The 14,935-nt window shown below is 41.9% G+C and overlaps 1 long non-coding RNA gene across 1 annotated transcript; it reads right to left on the bottom strand.

Annotated features, from left to right (window-relative positions):
- Positions 1 to 1,169: 1,169 nt before the first annotated feature.
- Positions 1,170 to 12,585, bottom strand: LOC135899277 (uncharacterized). The gene is made up of 3 exons (XR_010563574.2): positions 12,571 to 12,585; positions 12,057 to 12,511; positions 1,170 to 1,478 (listed from the first exon to the last, which is right to left on the bottom strand). It is a non-coding gene; the product is annotated as an uncharacterized lncRNA (long non-coding RNA).
- Positions 12,586 to 14,935: the final 2,350 nt, after the last annotated feature.

The following is a 14,935-nucleotide window of genomic DNA, read 5'->3' as shown; positions in this document are numbered from 1 at the left end:
AGAACAAGTAAAAACATTAATCTAAGACAAAAAGTTCAGCAACAGTTGGGAGCGGGCTAGTTGCAAATCAATGAGTAGAGTTGAAGTGCGAAATTGACTTAGAGGACAGAAAACCAGAGACAAACGCGGACTTCAAACTATTTTATTCAGAGCAACAACAAGCACATGTGCACTTCCATGAAAAAAACAAAAACAAAACATGATAAACAATAAACAATGAGTCGTGCGTACAAGTTAGCACTGCTGCACAGCACGTGTACTCAGCAAAGACAATTCTTTTTGCAAATGGTACACTGACGCGACCGTTAAATATGAAACCTGTGCACTTTGAATTTTTTTCTGCTTCAACAATTTCGTGTGTGGAGTGGCTTGGGAACCTGTACATTGATTCGCAGGGCACTGAATGGCCTATCGCCTCTATGGGGGCACGGGTGTCAGTTCAGTGCAAACTTCGGCGACAACTTCTCAGGACATGAAGGGCATTGAAACAGCCCCTCACATTATGTGTGAAAGTGCAGATGAGCCTTCAACTTTGACCTTTGTGAGAAGCTTCGGGGGGCACGCAGGGCACTCAAATCGCATCTTGCCTGTGTGGGTATGCAGGTGTCGGTTCAGAGTACTCTTTTGTGAGAAGAAGCTTTGAGGGCATGAAGGGCACTGAAATGGCGTCTCGCCTGTGTGGAAGTGCAGGTGTCGGTTCAGAGAACTCCTTCGTATGAAGCTTTGAGGGCAGCAAGGGCACTGAAATGGCCTCTCGCCTGTGTGGGTGTACAGGTGTTCATTCAGACTACTCTTTTGTGAGAAGGTCTGAAGGCAGGAAGGGCACTGAAACGGCCTCTCGCCTGTGTGGGTGCGCAGGTGTGTGTTCAGATGGCTCTTTTGTGAGAAGGCCTGAGGACATGAAGGGCACTCAAACGGCTTCTCACCTGTGTGGGTGCGAAGGTGTCTGTTCAGATTACTCTTACGTGAGAAGCTTTGAGTGCACGAAGGGCACTCAAACGGCTTCTCACCTGTGTGGGTGCACAGGTGTTGTTTCAGATAGCTCCTTAGTGGGAAGCTTAGAGGGCACGAAGGGCACTCAAATGGCCTCTCGCCTCTGTGGGTTCGCAGGTGTCGGTTCAGAGAACTCCGCTTTGACAAGATTTGAGGACATAAATGGCACTCAAATGGCATCGTGCCTGTGTGGATGCACAGGTGTCGCTCCAGATTAATGTTTTGTGAGAACGTCTGAGGCTATGAAGGGCACTGAGATGACCTTTTGCTTGTGAGAGTGTGCGCAGTGTTCCTTCAGCTTGAGTGTTCCTGGAAGCTTCGATGGCACAATAGGAATTCAAACAGATGATGGCTTGCACAGATCCTGGTGAGATTTCAGATCAGAATTTATCTATCTCCTAGGCACAGGAGTTACTGCGGTGGTGGTGGTAGCTTTCACGTAACTGCACCCTCTGGATTTGCTGGACTGCTGGAATGGCTCAATGCTGCACCAAGAAAATAAGATAGGTTACCCGAGTAACACTTTTCGCTCAAAAACAAAACTGTAATTACAAAATGCCGAAGAAATTAAAGAACATAGACACTATTGCTAAAGATCAGCCTTCATTAAATGTCTTGGCAGTGCTTTCACAAGAAATCGGACCACAGCAGGTCGACCATTTTGATTTGGAAAGTATATTTTTATGATTGCTTAATGGCCAAGTTTATGAAATTTGCACATATCTTAAATTAAAATATTCAACTGTAAGATATAGTGAGAAGACTGGGAGCATGGTATGAGTGCAAGCTGCCCTTGCAGTCAACTGCAACAGCCCAAACACTCAGTGATACCATCATGGGCCTGATGACCAAATTAAGAACAGCAGAACTGTGTCTCAAACTAGGTTTCACTATACTGTCTGTTGTGGTAGACAGCTACATTCCTGAAATTTATAAATGCTGCCGACTCACTTAAGTGCAAGGAAGAATAAATATGTAGAAAATATAAACATCAAGGGCAAAAGAACACAAATATTGGAAAACAATATTAGAGCGAAACAATATAAAACACAAATATGACTGCATATCTGCAAATGACAGCACCCTCAGGTGATTAAAATTCCATTGTTTGCTTATGAAAAAAAAATTTTTGCATAAGTATTATTCACGGCACATAGGTCCTATATCATTCTACTCTGATATTGAATATTTGCACGAGAAGCAAGACACAAGTAAAATGATTTCATTATGTTGGACTTTGTTGTATACTACATGCAAGAGTTGTAACTTGTTTGGCGGTTCTCGACTGCAGCAATTCAAGGTGGCGAGTACTCAGCGTCTCCGACACACTATAAGATTTTCTGTAGCAATTGCAGATGAACCTAAGTACTATTTGCTGTACTCTTTCCAATTTATCAATATTTTTTGGCGTATGGATACCACAGAGCTGAAGCATAATCGAGACAAGGTCTGACAGCATAGTAAATGTTGCTTTACCTGTATAGGCGCTCCAATGAATTTACAACAAAGAGGTCCCTAAGTTCTGCGAGCGTTATCACAAATGTTTTCAATATGCTCATTCCACATCATGTATTCAGTTAGTTACCCGAGGTACCAATATGTATAAACTTAATTAGGTAGTGTTACCAGTGACATAGGGAAAGTGTAAACGTCTCGTCTCATTTTTATGTTAATATGAGAGCACTTACAAATGTTCCAGCTCATTTCCCACTCTTTACACCTGCAGAAAACCGTTTTTGGCTTGTGATTCAACTAATATATACAATACATTGAAGAAAAACTTCGTTTCAAATCAGAATCAACTATATTTGTTATGTCATTGACTATTAAGAACAGAAAGAATCCAACGAGCCACCCCTGTGGTACAGATGACGTGAAAGCAAACGCCTCGAATACACTTGCCGACTGACATACTGAACACGGTTTTCGGGATAGGCTCTGATAAAATGCACAGATACTGTGTCTATTCCGACTGCATAAAGCTTACATGGAGCTCTAGGTTCAAGGGCTTAATCAAAGGCGTTGGCAAAATCTAAAAATACAGCATCTACTTCTTAGCCATTATTACAGGAAGTCGTGGTATGAGATAGTAAGCTGAGTGACAGTAAACAAGCCTTCTATAAAACCATGCTGGACTTCATACAGCATGGTGTCTTCATGTAGGTATTGTTTAATGTGCTGTGTGATTACATGCTCTAACATTTTGTGGCAAAGTTAGGTGAGTGAAACAGGACGATGATTCTGCATGTTTAGGGGTTCATCTCACTTAGATATAGGTGCAAATCAAGAAGCTGTAGTCAGTAGGAACAGTACACTGCACAAACCGTGCATTAAATACAGACCATTAAGGTAGATACATTCCCAAAGGTTTTCCTTCCTAACTACAACATCTTGGTGATATTCTTGATACTCTTCACCTAAGATTTACACACAATACATTGCAACAAGAAATGGACGTTACTGTCACCTGAAAACATTTTTTAAACGTCACTAATGGCCTACAAAAGGCATCAGTCCTAAGTTTGATCCTTAAACTGGGACAAATTTTTCTTTGACTGCCAAGTTGTATTTCTTAGAAATCTGAATTGTATTCATTTTAATATTTGCACTATGCTAAGGTTAATGGCGATTTTTCTTTCATAAAGCTTTCTACGCTATTAGGTTAGGTATGTCTACACCATCTTGGCAAGTGTCACCTATTGTGGCTTTGTCTATGTTTCATTCAGCTCTGCAGCCTTCAAAACAGAAGTGGCAAGAACAATATAAGTGAAGGCGCCATTATCAAAATGGTGGTAGCAGAGGCTGTTAGGCATTCTCAGTGCAATGCCAAAAAAAGCGGTCTGCTGCATAAGCATAAGCCCCTGAGTCAAAATACAGTTGCTGGCATCACAAACATATACATCAATGCTCCTCTTTCCAGTAACCATACAACAATAATTTCCTTTTTATTATAGGACGCAACACAGTATGGTTCTTCAAATGACAAAAGAAACACTAGCACAATGCCATCTTAAACTAAAACTGGCTACATTTGACCAAGCTGGCTGCGTTATTCCCAGTATTCTGTGGTTTCAAGGCACCTGCTTCTTCTTGTAGCTATTGCATGCTATTCAGCAAAAACATCTTTTTGAGCAGCACATGTGATGTGATCTAGCACCTGTTACAGACACATTTTCTGAAAAACCGCTCTACAATACATTCTACACACCACTGCTTTACACCTAGAGCACACATTGCAGCAAAGTTCAGTGGTCACTAAGTTTGCATAATGTGGTGACCTATGGTTGCAGTATTGCTGCTGTTAATTTTTACTATTAGAGCTATGTTACCGCGTCATACTTTCTTTTGATACTGTAAAGAACATGAACCTTAATAATGCAGACAAGTGTGCAGCAAAGAAAAGGATAATGCTAACTTTGCAAAGGTAGCTGAACCAGATAAAATCTCTAAGCTTCAAGCAGTGCATAGAAAGAGTACATAAATCAGAGGCTTTAAGAACTCTGGTTCGTGATGAGCAGCAACCAGCTACACACTACATGCACACACGCAAACACAAAAAAAATGCAGGAATCACACAGATTACGGAAAACACGAAAAACAAAAACAAAGTATTGAGATAGCATGTCTCACTGGCACATATGTTAAAACATGGCTCTTCTGCATAAACAAAAGCAGCGAAATTAAAATTGCAATAATATAAAAGAAAAGGTAAACAGAAAAAAATAAATCTGCACACAAATGCTTTCATGCAAATGAAGGACTGCCGCCTTAAATATAAATATATTTTAGGTATATCAAACCTTTATAATGTTCATAAATATGCCTTCCAAAAAAAATCAAAATGAACAATGTATGCAATATTATACAGCAGAAAGTGCAATAAAAACTGTTTTGAATCTGCAATGCTTGTTTCAATGCTGAGGCTGAAGAAACAAGGGCGTACCTCTTTTAATGGCACCAAAAAATAAAAAAGAACAGACTAGTACGCTAGTTGGTAGTGCATAACTTGATCTAAAATAAAGCTTCGTCATTAGAATATATGAATCATGCATGTACTGCCTCAGTATACGAAATCGCATCCGTTGGAAGTCTCATTGTGAATATTTTATAGATGAATGTCTAGTAGATATCCTGCACTTCTAGCTGACACATATACGAAAAAAAAAAAACAGCCATTTAACGTGATCGAACTTTCAGTTTCCGCTTTAGATTACACGTGTTTTCTGGTTTTTAATGGGGCTATGATGCACTATCGCGCTCAATGTGAGCTACAACGCGAATGGGCATGGTAAAACGGTCGCGCGTTGCAGCTCGTACTGGACGCGATAGCATGTGACAAATCGAGACCACCGAACGTCCGAAATTACGTCTAATTGATAAAAACATATAACATAATGCATAAAGGAAGATTTACGCCTAAATGAGTATTTGTAGTTAATGACAATGCAGCGAATGGGTACAACCACACACAGAGACACACGTAGCTGGAGTGCCTGAATGCTGGCGTAAGTTGGCCACTGAAATAATGAAATAACATTACTATAAAAGGAGGTGTTCTTGCTGCTACCAGTGTGCAGCGTGAGAGCACGTGAGCCAAAGAAGAGGCGATACATGAGAGATATGCACTTAATATATTTGCGCGAATAAAGTGCGAGTTTTCCCCCCGAAATTTCGAGCCTCGGAACCCGCCTCGCATTATATTTGGGTTCATCACATGAACATAACATGCGCTATTTTTATTTTACTGTATCTAACGCTTATGTTTCACCGTGAGCAAGAGCGCGCGAGCTGGGAGTTCCCACTGTTCATTTCGCTCCGCTTTTATCCTCCCTGTTAAAACGCTCTTAGTGCCGCATCAATATGATTATGGCGTATTTATCGAAACCTGGTGCAAGACAATCAGCGGCGATGTGCAGGCGCGCCAAGCGAGCAGCCTTCTAAGTCGCCCGGAGGATCGTCGCACAGTGCCTTCGCCGTATTCGATTCTATTACGGGTATGCCTGAAGTGCTGCCTGCCGAATAACTGTGGTCGCATGGGGGGCAGAAATCGTCATCGCCGACGGTGACGAAGAGGTCAGCAGTAACAAGGAGTAATTGTGCAGGCACTGGTCCTTTCACTGCATTTTTCGACGGCAGTTCGCAGTAACGAGGAATAAATTGCGCCTTGCGAGCACCCGCTTTTATACGTCGTTTCCTGTTTCCTTATATATATATATATATATATATATATATATATATATATATATATATATATATATATATATTGTAAGACGGAAAGTCCCCTCTCAGGTTATATTAGTGGTTGCATCATTTTGTGCATATATACTAAGTGTTTAATTGGTTCTTTAGTGACATGCCATAAGGGACCACGTACAGTGTCCGACAGCCGCTGAGCCAATTCGTACATGTAAGATGTGTTGATGCAGCTTTGTCTTGCAGAGACCGACAAATTTAATGTCTTGTCATCGGTCACAAGAAAAGCGAGCATAATAAAGTATGTGGCGCAAAAGTCTTCACCAGTGGTTCAGCCAGGAATTTATACTTTGAAATTTAGCCTTTAGGCCACACGTTCACACGCGCCAGTGCGTTCCGACAGGCTGCGCAGTGCTTTGAACAAGTAAGAGGCAGAAATATATATATTTTTTGCGTAACAACTGTTGACGGACGAATGATGACGGAATATAGTGCAGCTATACAAACGCAATGACGGCGGTTCGTTACACGGTGGAAAACAGAAATCATCACACACAGACGTCAGTGACGGTTCATCTGGCTGTTAGACAAACTTACGGCTAAAGGATATGGTTCTGTGTTATGTTCTGGACTGATCGAACAGTAGTAAATGGAGTGAATTATAAAACCAGAATCAAATTCATTCTAGCTATATATGCGGGTGCGCATGCAATGACCACTATTATGAGAATAAGATTTAGTGGAGATCAATGTGGACGTAGGAGGAAGAATACATGTGGAGGAATTATTACATTTCCTTTACGAAAAATCACAAGATTTCAATACTTTGAAAATGGATATGTTTGTGACACTATTACATCGTTCATTATTGCTTTCTTTTTTTTTCTAGGTGTATACTATCGAGAAAAGAACTATTTAAGGGGGAACAAAATTCAATTAAGTGGATATTGCCTTAGACAGTTCTCGTAATAGTCATCTGAACTGCGGAAAGAGTCAAGCAAAATTGTTCGCGAACGGCGTGTTAATTGTAAACGGCCCTGGTGCAGCACAGCAAAAATCGTAAAACGATCTAAGCGCAGGCGACTCGTGGACTGTACAGTTCTAGGAAAACTTTTCAGTTGGATGTTTTCACTGGGGAGGGTGGAAGAAGCGATTATACGAAGCCGAATTGTGAAGAGATGTCAAAATCTGCAATTTTTGTAGCTATTCTCGATTCGTCTAAGAATAATTAAGGCTGCATGCTAATCAATTTAAATCAGAAAATGGAGCATTTCTGCTGCCGACGTGGATTTGATTGGGAAGAACTAGAGTTGGTTCAAATTCTTCCAACTTTTGCTCAATGAAATAATGACATTCAACAATCAAGCAGTTAAGAATTAATAAATACATTGTATACCATGAGTATTTTTTCAAGCGCCGTCTCCTGTGAAACATATCTACCGTTTTCGTGCAAAGCTCCCTGGAATGCGTATTGACTGTGTATGCATGCACGCACCTACCGAACTTCGTGCACATATAGACGTGATGCTTTGACGATAAATATTTATTAAAATTAAAATTATTTATTTCTGCCTTGTAAAGGCACGAATAGCGAAGGCGCAGAAAAAGCTGTCAGATACAGATTGACAAAGCCGCAGTCCCCTTTCGCTTGGCAGAGCCTTTACAGCGAGACTTTTAAAACAAAGATAATTGAACACGGTAATAACAGGTATGAGCAAGAACAAAAGGAAACAAAACAAGATTATACAATATTTATACAGTACTCCCAAAAAAAGAAAACAGAACCTACATGCTAACGTACATAGCACCCAAAGTACTGTTCGACGCATTGAAAAGGTCAAAATTATTGTATACATAAGCTATATATATATTCGTATAGAGCTACCAATCCCTGCAATATATAGAACGCAGATTTTCATTACACACACGCACGCACGTGCACAACACACCAAAAGGAAACGGCGACGCGCTCACAGGAGGTGCCTGGAAAAAAAAGGAAAAGTGTGGGGAACCGCGGTCGTCTTGCGCGGTCGCATCTCCCTCTCCCAGAAGGAATGAAGAGGTTCTTGGAAAGCAGGGACGGGCGATTCCCTCCGTCAGCGTCGGCTCCCACCAGCGAGGACGGGGCGAGAAAGCGAAGCGGGCCTTTCTTTGCTGTCTATTTTTTTCTTCGTTAGGCGCAACGCCGTCTGCTCGCAGGAGCGCAGGCGAGTTCCCGCCAAATGGCGCGGGGTCGCAAACAGTGGCACTAGAGAGCCAGCCACTATAGTGGCGCGAGTTGCGGCCAAATGCTAGCTCTGGATGCCAGCTCGTTCCGCGTCTCTTGGCACACTAGTTGGTGCATTTCTGTTATCATGGACTGCGCATATAAATGCAAACTACACAAAAGTGACATGGACAAGAACAGCGCAAGCCCTTTCCATGCAGTGGAGCTGCCGTATCTCGCCGTTCAAGATATGCGTACTCGTAAGTGGCATTTTAATTTCACGTTGTGTAGTGCATGAGCGTCTTTTTCATCATCATCATCATCAGCCTGGTTACGCCCACTGCAGGGCAAAGGCCTCTCCCATACTTCAACTACCCCGGTCATGTACTAATTGTGGCCATGTTGTCCTTGCAAACTTCTTAATCTCATCCGGCCACCTAACTTTCTGCCGCCCTCTGCTACGCTTCCCTTCCCTTGGAATCCATTCTGTAACTCTTAATGACCATCGGTTATCTTCCCTCCTCATTACGTGTCCTGCCCATGCCCATTTTTTTTCTTGATTTCAACTAAGATATTATTTACTCGCGTTTGTTCCCTCACCCAATCTGCCCTTACCCCTTAACGTTACACCTATAATTCTTCTTTCCATAGCTCGTTGCGTCGTCCTCAATTTAAGTAGAACCCTTTTCATAAGCCTCCAGGTTTCTGCCTCGTACGTTAGTACTGGTAAGACACCAGCTGTTATAAACTTTTCTCTTGAGGGATAATGGCAATCTGCTGTTCATGATCTGAGAATGCCTGCCAAATGCACCCCAGCCCATTCTTATTCTTCTGATTATTTCAGTCTCATGATCCGGATCCGCAGTCATTACCTGTCCTAAGTAGATGTATTCCCTTACCACTTCCAGTGCCTCACCACCTATCGTAAACTGCTGTTCTCTTGCGAGACTTAAACATTACTTTAGTTTTCTGCAGATTAATTTTTAGACCCACCCTTCGGCTTTGCCTCTCCAGGTCAGTGAGCATGCATTGCAGTTGGTCCCCTGAGTTACTAAGCAAGGCAATATCATCAGCGAATCGCAAGTTACTAAGGTATTCTCCATTAACTCTTATCCCCAATTCTTCCCAATCCAGGTCTCTGAATACCTCCTGTAAACACGCTGTGAATAGCATTGGAGAGATTGTATCTCCCTGCCTGACGCCTTTCTTTATTGGGATTTTGTTGGTTTCTCTATGGAGGACTACGGTGGCTGTGGAGCCACTATAGATATCTTTCAGTGTTTTTACATATGGCTCATCTACACTCCGATTCCGCAATGCCTCCATGACTGCTGAGGTTTCAACTGAATTAAACGCTTTCTCGTAATCAATGAAAGCTATATATAAAGGTTGGTTATATTCCGCACATTCTTCTATCACCTGATTGATAGTGTGAATACAGTCGATTGTTGAGTAGCCTTTATGGAATCCTGCCTGGTCCTTTGGTTGACGGAAGTGTGAGGTGTTCCTGATTCTATTTGCAATTACCTTAGTAAATACTTTGTAGACAACGGACAGTAAGCTGATCGGTCTATAATTTTTCAAGTCTTTGGCCCGTCTTTTTCAAGTGAACAAAACTCGCTTTGTATTGCGTAAATGGTTTTGCAACGTATGATAAACTCCTTGTTTCTTGTGTTTATTTTTTCTGACAGGAAGAAAAAAAAGGCTTTATATGAGAACAGATCAAGTGTTCGAGAGTTGGGATAGGGAAGTGCGAGACGTACTTTCATGTATATATTTCTAATATTTTTTTCGTTTTGTAAGCGTGACGTATTTTCCTTAATTTTTCTCTAGGAAACACTGGAACGACACTGCTTAAATTGAAGAACAGTGTGTGAATGACCTGCTACGCTCGGAACTGTTATCACCACTCGGGAAGAAATCAGGTAAGAAGCTTGTCTGGTTGTGATTGCGGAAAAGTCATAATTAATTTGAAGTTGCTCCGTTCCTTCCCACAGATGAAAAAACAAAACTGTAAATACATGTACGATATACGTCTGGTGCATTGCAGGTAAGAATAGATTGTGTGTGGCACTTCTCCGCATGTGGACTAGAGTAGATCTAGGAACATCAGACAAGAAGATCTACACGTACGTGAAACCCTGCGGACAGCCCATATGTAAGTTGTTCCTCAATTTTTCTGTTGTTGCATTTTTGTAGTTTACACGTAATACTTTGTCACCGCGGTCTCGATGTTATGTATACCTATACATTTGTCTCATGGCAGTCTGCGTGCTATTTCGTTTGTGCAACAATGTGTTGTATTCATTTATCGCACTGCCTGGATGTTCTTTTTTTTTATTGCAATGGTATTCTGAGCCAAGTCAGTAAATCTATCCTTCCTGTCCTCATGTTTCCTTGGATGGCTCTAAAGTGTGAATCACGAGGCAGAAGTTGAATGCACTAATTTTCACTGAAAGTGCACAGCATATGTTCATTACATGCATGTGCAATGACAAAATAATTCTTTTGTGTGCGGCTGTGTCAGGATCGGGATTTCTTGCACACGACTGTGAAAAAAGTCCACTATAAATCATCTGCATGGTTCACAGAGTTATTCATTACTATATAATTTGTTTGTTCGTTTGTTTCAGTTTTTACAGCACTGTAACTATCAAGCTTCACTCTCGACGGTGACAGAGAAATGCTGGATGCTATACCGTTCAGAGCCAAGAACATGGGAACGGCTGAAAGAGAGCCTCCCGGGCAGTATGGGAACATCTCACAGCAGACCAGCTCTGTCCTTTAGCTGTATCACACTATTTCAGGGAACAAAGACTACTTGCAAATTGTTAACACTGCTGCACGAAAAAATTTATGCATTTTATGATTGCAAAATAAACACCTAAAAAGAGAAAACATTGCGTTCACTTGTTTCTTTTGTTGCATATTCACACTAACGAGTACAGAGAATTAGATGCGTTTAATTAGGTTTCACTTGTGAATTACGCGCATATCGCGTATATTAATTGGCAGCGCGAGTTAACGGCCTCTAATAAACCGTATATCGTTGACCTGAAAACGCAACACGCAGCAAAAAAAGAAAAACCTGATGTGTCTTAATATACAGAATAACTTTTAAAAAAACGTCCGCACCCGACCGATGGCCAACGGCAAACCGGTGCTTACGAAATAGTGGGCCGTAGTCGGCCCGCATGCAGTGTGCACTCGGCTACGTCGGCTACAGTGGTCGGGCCTAAGTCACTTGCCGATTGGTCGGCGGAGATTAGGCCACTGTCAATCCCCGATACCGGCCCTCCATCAGGCGCCGAGGTCGGGCCAACCATTTTGCAGTCGGCCAGAGACATCGGGCCGATATTGTAAAGGGAACTTTCTGTTGCTTGGGACGTCCGGCCCCAACGGCACTTCCCCGGTTCAAGCTCTGATGGGAAGGAAATTACAAACTCGTCTCCCACAACTACCGGAACAACTAATGCCGTCGTTACCATGCCACACAAGTTTCAGGGAAAAGGACTCGTGGAACAAGGCACGGCAAGCGATGAACTACAATCGCCGTCATGCTTCAAGCCAGTTGGCCCCTCTGAGTACTAGAGACTATGTATGGGTCACTGACACACGCTGCAATGGTGAAGTACTCTCGCCGGCTCAGCGTCCGCGGTCCTACCTTGTTCAAACCCCCAGAGGTGTACTTCAGCGTAATCGTCGACACGTGCTCCATTCATCGGAAGGGACCCCAGCCCAACTGGTAGCGTCTCCGCCTGTCCATCACGAGATCATGCAGCCTGCAGCACCTCAAGAAAATCCAACGCCGCCAGAAGTAACGCCGCAGGAAACGATGACACAGACTCGCAGCAGTCGCATAGTGAGACCCACACAGTAGGTCGTGGTGAGACCATAGAATAAAGAAACAACTTCGAGACCACAGACCACAGCGACGGTTGGACTTGTAGAGCTCTGTGTCACAAGAGGCGAAAAGGAGGAATGTAGAGGTCGCTACCTGTGTATATAAGATGGCGCTACAATCTGAAAAGACCTTGTCTTTTCAAGGGGCTGTCCGGAGTGGGAACAAACATTGTTTTGGTTTCCGCCTTGCCGGTCGTCCGCCTCGTCCCTCAGCTCCTGTGCAGAACAGCCTATACATAGCAGCATTGCATGTATACTATGTATACTATGTATACCATAGTATGCATGTGACGTCACATCCGCTGCTGTCGTCTGCTTACGCCGGACGACTCCACACAGAGACTCGACTCCTTCAATGCACGGAAGTGATGTAACTAAAAACGTCACACGCACGCATACTTTCGGTTTTTTTTGGGGGGGGGGGGCGGGGGGGGAGAGGCGTGGTTTGATTCGTTGTTGTTCGCACGTGGCATTCAGTACGCATCCTGCCAGCCGCGCTTGCGGGTCGTGCTTTTCTGCTGCCGCTGGTGCTAGTCCCAAGGCTTCTTTTGCTTCACTTGTTGTAAAACAATTTTCACAGGGCTGTGCTGCATACTTATAAGGTGCACATGATATCTAAGGCAACATGTAAATATTTATTTTGATAGCTAGTAAAGCCTTAGCCATCACTAACATCTATGCTGTGTAATATGGCAGCACCATGCTTACACATTTAGATGTCTTTTACAGCTAAGCATGCAGGAAGGAAGCCCATTCTTTCTTTCTTTGAAAAATCTTGGTTACAAACCTGTCTCATCTACTGATGATGTTTAAATTGTGTCAGTGCCCATTGTCTCCATGCTACTTAATCTGAAAACTAAGACATCAGCTCCATGCGACACATGGTGCCTGGGCACTAAAGAATGGAAACTCAGGGCTGCCTTAATCATCACCAAAAATCTCTTGCGTATTATTCTAGTAAACTACTCAAACCTTAGGTTATCTTTTCATACTTGTGCATAGCTCTTGACAGATAAAAACATATTCCTTCTCCTTACATCATGGTTTCAGGAAAGCCTTTTAGGCTGTCACACAACTAGCCACGGAACTTCACAGCTTGGAAAAGTTGTTAATAAATCAGGGTTATTATATCTGATGTTTAATAGTGCAAGGGCCTGGAATGACTAAAGAGTGCCATGAATGTTCCATGACACATACAATAATTAAACATGGATTGCTATAAATAATAAATATTGGATGTATACAGGTCTAAAATTACTAGCTGTAGAGGAGCGTAAAATTTATACTGCTAAAATTACAAGCATATAAGTGATGTTTGTGTTTACTAAAATGCATGAGGAGATGAGGAGATTAAGCATTTCAACTGGTGGGGTCTTTTACCAAGCACTCTGGGCCTCGCCATAGCCCTTACGCACAATGGTCTGGAAGCCACTGTAGCATTGCAGCTTAAGCCTCCAAGCAGAAGCAATGCTACGATTTAAGACTATGACGATACTATATTTATCCAGCATACTTACATTTACTGAAAAAAAGTACGACATTTTTGTTATTGAAAAGTATATTGTTGCCAAGGAAAAGGGCTGTGTTGAAAGCTACACAGGTGTACTTTATATCCCACTTCGTGTCACAGCCTATGCAAGGCTGACAGTATTTGTCAAATAAATAAATAAAAACATGTCTGTAATAGAATATTAAATTGTTATGTTATTTTATGTATAGATTTGTTTTATAGACCTGTTTTATGGGTAGGCTACCAACTCTCTATAAAGACATGGAGAACAGGTAGACCCTCCACACTTTTGGTATTTTAATGGCTCATTGCTCATGAGAAGGTAAGAATGTGTGCATACCACTCATTTTTAATTTACACATTCCAAATTCCAGCCACCTTGCTCGTGTTTCCATTGGTATAAGGCTGCACTAAGTGTAAAAGGTAAAAAAAAAAGCACAATCTGGTTTCCAAACAAAACATGTGTCCAAGTGTATGTGATGCTAACTAGACGTGGTATACCTGATCCCGTTATCTTGTGGCGAGGTGAAATACGAGAGTGCAGGAGCACCACCTTACCATTTGGCCAGTCATTGTCACTCATGTGGCTGTAACCTAACGCTCAATCACACACTTATGCACTCCCATCATTGTAACAAACTAATGAGCGAAATAACTGAAGCATTTTATATCAACAGAGTACAAGACAAGTGTATCAGCCACGCTTATTCTGCGATTCTCGCGACCAAGGAATGCGATTATTTAGATGACGCATGTGCTACAGTGAAATGATTGGTTGTTATATCTTTATTTTACACACATCTATCATGCTCTGTCATTGTTATGTTATCATGTGACTTTGTGAATCTACTTTGGCGATTTATTTTTCTGGTTGTGTATACTGCTGCCTCAGGACACACACACACACACACATATATATATATATACATACACACACACACACACACACACACACACACACACACACACACACACACACACATATATATATATATATATATATATATATATATATATATATATATATATATATATATATATATATATATATATATATAAGCATTTTACTTCAGTAAAGAAGTTTCTATAAACGTATAATAAGGAGGCCCCAGCCGTCAGTGCTTGGAATT

This window comes from Dermacentor albipictus, chromosome 10 (genome assembly GCF_038994185.2).
Source record: "Dermacentor albipictus isolate Rhodes 1998 colony chromosome 10, USDA_Dalb.pri_finalv2, whole genome shotgun sequence".
NCBI lineage: Eukaryota > Metazoa > Arthropoda > Arachnida > Ixodida > Ixodidae > Dermacentor > Dermacentor albipictus.
This window is presented reverse-complemented; position numbering and strand designations above follow the sequence as displayed.